This window comes from Malania oleifera, chromosome 2 (assembly GCF_029873635.1).
Source record: "Malania oleifera isolate guangnan ecotype guangnan chromosome 2, ASM2987363v1, whole genome shotgun sequence".
In the NCBI taxonomy this organism is placed as follows: Eukaryota; Viridiplantae; Streptophyta; class Magnoliopsida; order Santalales; family Ximeniaceae; genus Malania; species Malania oleifera.
Window position 1 is genome coordinate 111,756,625 of NC_080418.1, and position 7,628 is coordinate 111,764,252.

Below are 7,628 nucleotides of genomic sequence, written 5' to 3' on the forward strand. Positions count from 1 at the left end.
TTCTCGATCTGACTGGGCTCGTGTTGGCTTTGGTGGCAGCTTTTCAGGTGGGGATTCTTCACAAGTCACTCATAAAAGGTGATCATCTCGTTAAAGATTACCCTAGGGATATTCACCACCATGCCCTGATGCATAGCATATAAAACCTGTAGGTGAACGCCGCGCCTTTTGGATTGATGACCAAATGCACATATATTGCGCTGTAGGATGAGGTTGAGGAGTAGCAGATAATCTAGCAAGCGGTTCCTTGCTGCACACGTTCCTTTCTGTGTAAGTGAATTGTCATAATAGAGGTCGTGAAACATATGATGGATAATGTGGTGCACATTTAAGGAGTCAAGGGGTGCCCACTGATTATTATCCATGTCGTCATTGGACCAAACTTGATTAATCAGGGCTAGTGTTAGTTCGAATGAGATGCCCTGTACAGTAGTAAGCCAGACCCATGTAGTGGGGTTATGCTCCATATTAGTGCAAAGTCCCGCACCAATTGTGGATGACATGTCATGGTCGGTGGGGTCATATAGTTGTCAAACTTCCTTGTCTGAAGAATTTTGACACAACACTGCCTGCGTGGATGAGCACAAGTTCCCCCCCAAATGGAATGGATACATTGGCTTAAGGTCAAAATCACCGAGGGTCATCTTTTGAGCTATATCCCATCGTTTCCTCCTCTCCGGTTCTGGTTGAGCCCTCCGACCACTCACTGTTGCTGAAACGGGTGACGTATGCTCAGAACCTGACGACGAAGGTTCATTTATTAGTTGAATGGGAGCCCTGCGTTATTTGGTAATGGCATGAGATGACTGGGTTTGCTTTGAAGCAGTCCTAGGTATTGGACGACGAGACATTTTGAAAACATTGAAGAATGGAATGAAGGGATGAAAATGTCACTCACTAGAAAAACCTAGAAGCGGCACGGATCAGGAACCACGTGCAAAGGGAGGTTGTAACCAAGCTAAGATTCATCGAAGTGGTTGTCGGAATTCCGTCAGGGTTCGGGGAGGATGGATGAAGCTTGGGCAACACGAGCAGAGTGGGTGCGACGAGGTACGACTAAGAGGGAAGGATTTTTAGAAGTGGAAGATCACGAGGGAAAAAGAGTTTTTAACTGTCTCTTTATATTCTCGACTAGGTCGTACAAGCTTTAGTGCTGGTCACTCACCTGGTCGACCCTCTCAGTATTTTGAAAAATCAGATAACTTGCAGTTTTGCAATTGGGTCGCCTTTGAGTGTATTGGTCACGCCTAAATATTACCCTAGACTTAACTAAGCCTTTTTCATAACGACTCTAATCCTATTTATACTACTATGTACACCCTAAGGACTTACCACGAAAAGAACTGACTAATAGAAATCTTCAGGTTGCCTCCCAGAAGTGTTAAGTTTAATGCCTTCAGCCAGACGCATCAAAAGCACATATCGAACTTATCTTGGGTCAATAACAAGTATGTCTTCCCCCACTCCTTCAATGAACCATTTCTTACTTACCTAAATGTTTCCCTTCAAACTGGAGACTGTATCACGAATTGAGAGAATCTGCTCACATGGGTCATCCAGATCGAAAAGGGGGTTGCTCTTGGGCTGAAGAATCTCCCCTAAAGGGTTTCTCTATAAAATTGAGGAGACCATGTCCTCAAAACATTCATCGATCATATTGACGTCAATAGCTTGGACATCTTTAGGTGGATGCTGAGATGCGTGGAATACATTCAGCCGGAGCTGCATATTACCAAAGGACACATCCATAATCCTTGACCTACATTGAATGTAGGCACTAGCCATGGCCAAGAAGGGTTGTGCTAATAGGACAGGGATCTGGTCCTTGGTTGGGTCGGAGGGTTCCATATCCAAGATTATGAAGTCAACAGTATAGTAAAACTCTTCAACCTTTACCAAGACGTCCTATATTACACCTTAGGGTCTTTTCACTGATCAATAAGCAAAACTTAGCGTTACCGAGGTGGACTGTAGCTCTTCTAAATTAAATTTCTTGAAAATCGAGTATGACAGAAGGTTCACACTTGCTTCTAAGTCCAAAAGAGCCCTATCAATTGTGTAATTTCAAATTTACATGAAATAGTTGGAGCACCATGGTCTTTCAGCTTTGGAGAGAGATAACCTAAGAGAATTGAGCTTGCATGCTCGGTAAACCTAACTTGCTTGTTCATATGCACCCTTGATCTTCGCTTTTGCATGCGTAGGTCCTTGAGGAATTTGGCATATGCTTGCACCTGTTTTATGACATCTAAGAGAGGGATATTGAACTTAACTTGATGGAATGTGTCTATGATGGATTTAGTGGTGATCTCCTTTTTATTTTTGGAGGGTGCAAGAAGTGCTACTTAGTAAGGTGCTTTAGGGATGTAATGGGGGATTGCTCCACTTCTCGAGAGGGTAGGTGTCTCGGTATCAGCTATTGGGCTAGGAGAAAGAGGATTACTTGGTTCATCTTTAGTTTATTTCCTTATTTTCTCTCTACCATTCTCTTGTTCAATTTTCTCCCCAACCCTATTTTTAACCTCCTTACTACTCCGAAGAATGGTGATAGCCCAGGCTTGCTCATTAAATGATGAAGATCCAGTTGTAGGTTCTCTCTTTACCCCATATTGACTCTTAGGGTTCATTGAAGGCTGACTTGGCAACTTGCTTTCGTATCTCTTGCTCAAGGAGGTTGCTAGTTGCCCCATGGTGACCTCCAGCTTAGCAATGGAATGCGAGTGAGAGTGGAGGAGTTGCTGATCAACTTGGTGATCAGCCTCAATGTTCTTAAGGGTTTTCAACACCATCTCTTGAAAAAAATCATATGTTGGCTGAGAAGGAGGCGATTGTTGATAGGAAGGTGGGCGAAGGGTAGGCATGAGAGGATTCAGAGAGTTCTAATATAGGTATGAGGGTGGAGCATTATTGGATGTTTGAGGTCTTTGGCTTTGAAATCCAGGGGCTTGTGGCCTCCAGGAGGGGTTAGGATGCTATTTCCACCCAAGATTGTATGTGTTGGAATACAAGTCAATTGATGGCATGTTGTACCAATTGTGGGTGGCCTTAACTTCCTCCTGCACAAGCTCAGGTTGGGGTGGCACATAGGGGCAATTGTAACTCAAATGGGAAGGGTATGAGTAGATCGCACATACTTCTGCACAAGCCTTTGGCTGCTGTTGCAGTCTTAAGGACAGGAACTGATTGAGCTTTTGAGATATAGTGTGTAGAGTGGGCGCAAGGTCATGGCTTGCGGTCAATTTGTAAACTCCCCTAGGTTTGGAGGTGGATGGGTTGGGGGGTCTACAAACAGCAGCAGTGTGTTGCTGAGAATTCTCAACTAGATTCTCAAAGAGAACCTATGCTTCATTCTTGTGCTTTGTGAGGAACGTACCTCCACATGATGCATCAACCATTGACCTATCTCTCTCATCTAACCCTTCGTAAAAAGTTTGCACTAATTGCCACCTTGGGACTTGATGATGTGGACATTTACGTAAGAGGTCCTTAAAATGCTCCTAGGTCTCAAAAAAGAGTTCCTTATCCATCTGTGAGAAACTCGTGATGGTTCTCCAAAGCTGGTTTGTCTTCCTAATTAGGAAGTACTTTTTCAGGAACTCGTGCTACATGGTGGCCCAGTTGGCTACTGAGTTTGGTTCTAAAAACGTTAGCCAATTTTTGACCTTATCCTTCTGAAAGAACGGAAAAAGCCTAACACGGAGAGCATCATCACTAAAATTAGTTATATGGATGGTGGAACAGATTTCCAAGAATTCATCCAGATGCTGATAAGAATTTTCAGTAGAGTTCCAATAGAAAGTGGAAAGCATCGAGATGATAGAAGTCTTAATCTCTAATTGAGACACCTGGACATCTGGGAATCGGATGCAAGATGGCGAAGTGTGTGCATTAGGCACAAAGTAGTCCCTTAGAGGCCGAAGAGGTTCCTCTCCCACCTCAGGTAGGTAGTGTATCGACTTGCCTATTTTTTCATATATTTTCTTCGTTTTTCACATAATAACATACATAATAATCTTGCTAAGCTATCATAGTCATAATCAATCTAGACCCATAGGTACCAAGGATATATCTATTATACAACTTTGATACCTAAGTAGTGGAAAATATAAAATTACATACATGCCATAAAACACCTGAAACCATACCAGAGTTCTACTGAATCTGTCATATATATATATACAGTCATCCACAAAAAACCCCAAAAGAAAGTATCTTAACGTCATAATCACAAAAACTCATCTGACCCTATCTCACTTACTTACCCTTCTGACAGGATAGTTCGATCAACTCCTACTGCTGCGGAGCTTTATTTTCCCTTCTACTTGGATTCCCTGAAATGTTTGTATGGCTGGGGTGAGACACTTCTCAATAAGGGAGATAAACTAATATCAGTGTGTGACAACATGAGTATTGTTTGTAATATACATATAAACAGTACGTAATTCATAACTGGTATAAATAGTTGTATCGTATCTGAATAAACATGATTTATCATAATATAACTTAACATACTAAATTTCTGTACTTGGAAAATCATCTTGTATAACCATAGCATACTTGAATTATTACCCAGAATAGATAGTTAGTTAGCTGTCGTCATATCTTATCCCCCACATGGGTTGTGCGACCCGAAGGCGGGACTTAGCAATGATTGGCCAACCATGTTAAGTCAAACATAGGTGTGTAAGTACGATGGACATGTTCCACCTGTGCCAGACTACCAGGGGAACTACAACACTCCCATAAAGTCACATCGACTGCCATCTCCTACACTCTACATAAGATGTGTGGTAGTACTAACATAAACATAATTGTGAACATATAGCTACGGTACCGTGCTTCATAAAACTGAACTAAGCTATCCGGGTTCTAATAACATATAATACATTCTATATTAAAACATAGCCGTTTCATAATTCAGAGTAATATTTGACATAAAATATTTCATGATTTATTACGTATCATACATAATCACGGCGTCAACGTCGGCATAATTCATAACGTAAATAATAATGGCATTTACGCTGGCATAATTCATAACGTAAAAATCACGACATTTATGCCGACATATTTCATAACGTAAAAATCACGGCATTTACACTAGCATAATTCATAACGTGATAAACATACATTCTTGCACTATTTAACATAATCTTAAAAAAAAACATAGTTCCTGTACTGTTTTTAGGGTTTTCCTAAAAACTGCTATAACTTGCTTATCTTAGAGAAATCATAAAATTTTAAAATAACATAATTTTCATGGAAATATTATACTCATGCCACACAAGTGTAAGTAACCTCATAAACTCATAATTTGTTCTGAATTCATATTTTCTTACAAAATGTGTTAAAATCATTTCCCTGTCCAATAGTAGTATTCTCAAACATAGTTTTATATCATACATATTTTCTTGAAAATAAATGTTATATAATAATAAATAATTTCATGAAAAAAGGCTGACTTAATTTATCCTCTTACCTGACTTACTGAGAAGCCACAATTTAAACCAAACCTACACCTGTGTGTTCCCCAACACAATACCCTAAAATTACATTTTTCCCAAAAGAACTTCAATATTATACCATCTAAAGCATTTTCCTTAGTCCAAAAACACCAAAATACCCAACTTATCCAGATTTTAGGATGGTGCCCAAGTTGGCCTAACCAACGAACTATTTCAGCAGACTTGAAGAGAATCTTCCAAGAAGTAGCGTGGCGGCTTTCACTCGTCGAACTGGTGAGAATTGAAGCCGAAAATGAAGAGAGGAGGGGGAGACAAAACGTAGAGAGAGAGAGAGAGAGGGAGGGAGGGTGGGAGGGAGATACAGAGAGAGAGAGAGAGAGAGAGAGAGAGAGAGAGAGAGAGAGATGAAATTTCGCTGAAATCCCAAAGTTGGTATATTTATAAAATATAGATTCGTTGACGAGACACGTCACCCCGTCGACGAGTCTGTGAAGGGAGTTCGTCGACGAACTAGTAACCCTTGTTGATGAACTTCAAGCTCCGTCAAACCCCCTCTCGGTAAGTTCTCGTCGACAATGACATGAGTCCACGTCGATTAGCCCAAGAAGCTTGTTCGTCAACGAGCACTCTACACTCGTCGACGAGACCCTGCTGAAACCCCTTTTGAAAAATTATTTTCTCTCCTTTCTTTTATTTTCTTAATTTCTATAATTCTTTGGGTCTCTACAAGCAGGGAGCATGGGGTTCCGAGATTTGGTTAGCAAGATCTGGTGGTCATTCAACCATGAGTTTAAGTTCAAATGACTCAGCTAACTTAGCATTAGAGGTAGGTTTCCTAGAGGGCCTACAAGATCTCTCAATATCAGGGTCTAGGGGAACTATCTGTAACTCTAAAGAACGCAAACCAAACATACACATTTGAAGCACACAGATGTAAGACTTACGATTCAACAAACAAGAAAAAAAAACAGCAAATAAAAAAAAAAGCAACAATACTCTAAAATGGAAGTTGGCTTATAATCGTAGATAAGTTTGTCGACAACGATGCCAAAATTTGGTAGGGTTGCCAAGGTTTGGGTCATTAACTACCAAAAATAATATTTATACTACCTAACAATCCCAAGTTCAATAAAAAGTGGGAAAGTTGGGTGTCGATCCTTAAGGACTTAAAGCGCAATTATCAAACCACTTCCAAATAAATTTATTGTAGCTTTGTGTAAAAGAAAAGTAAAAAGATGGTATTTTTCAATGTGTGTTCTATAAACTACTAGAAAGCAAGTAAATGAAAGCATGTAAATCTAACTTAACTCTACTTCTGCAATTCATGAATTGGACCAAGGATGTCATGTGTGTAATCTAAGTTCAGTGAGTTTACCGCATTAAACTAGTCGGAACTTGGCTAAACAGTCTAAGGAGCCATTCGATGGCATAGGGTAGCAAAGGTGCACCAACCATCCGGAGCACGGTCGGGAACCGGAGTATACTCTATCACAACGATCACAAGAACCTCAGTGGGACAATGTAGCCTAACACGTGTACCTGACTAAAGCTGTAGAAGTGCTATCCTATCTACCAGTTATTCATCAAAATCAAGCTATAAAGGAAAGCAGTAAAGGAAAGCGATTAAGTGAAAGTATGTAAAGATGAAAGTAGCAAATAAAAAGTATGTAAAAAGATCAATCCTTTGTATTCAAATCATCTATCACTAACGACTGGTGGTACAATTGAATAATCATCTAATCTACGCAAAAAGCACAAAAGCATCGCCTATTGAAATCTACTTTAACTAATCTACAATGGCTCTCAATGACGTCTTAAGTCTGTCACTAGCCTAAAAGAGGCCAAAGAGTATCCCTAAGCTCACTGTCGAAGCTACTATATATACCCATTAGGGTTTACAAGGTTTGGAATTCCAAAATGGCAACTTCTGCAAGTATCTTGCTACGCAGATCATCAGTTTCGACCAGGTCGCATCCATGTTCTTCCTTGGTTGTGCCCCGATTGGAGCTCATGAGAAAGCAAGGACTTGAATTCAATAGTCGCACAATTGGGTCTTGTTGGTCAAGTAGATGGTCGAGACTTGTAGGATTTGGAGCTTTAGGAGATCTTAGGAACTCAACTCCATCGCCCGTAATGGTCTCTTTGGTCGAGGCTCTCGGTATT

At 40.5% G+C, this 7,628-nt stretch overlaps 1 non-coding gene across 1 annotated transcript; it reads left to right on the top strand.

Annotated features, from left to right (window-relative positions):
• Positions 1–3,452: 3,452 nt before the first annotated feature.
• On the top strand, positions 3,453–3,559 carry LOC131149957 (small nucleolar RNA R71). The gene has a single exon (XR_009135347.1). It is a non-coding gene; the product is annotated as a small nucleolar RNA R71 (small nucleolar RNA).
• The last annotated feature ends 4,069 nt before the right edge of the window (positions 3,560–7,628 follow it).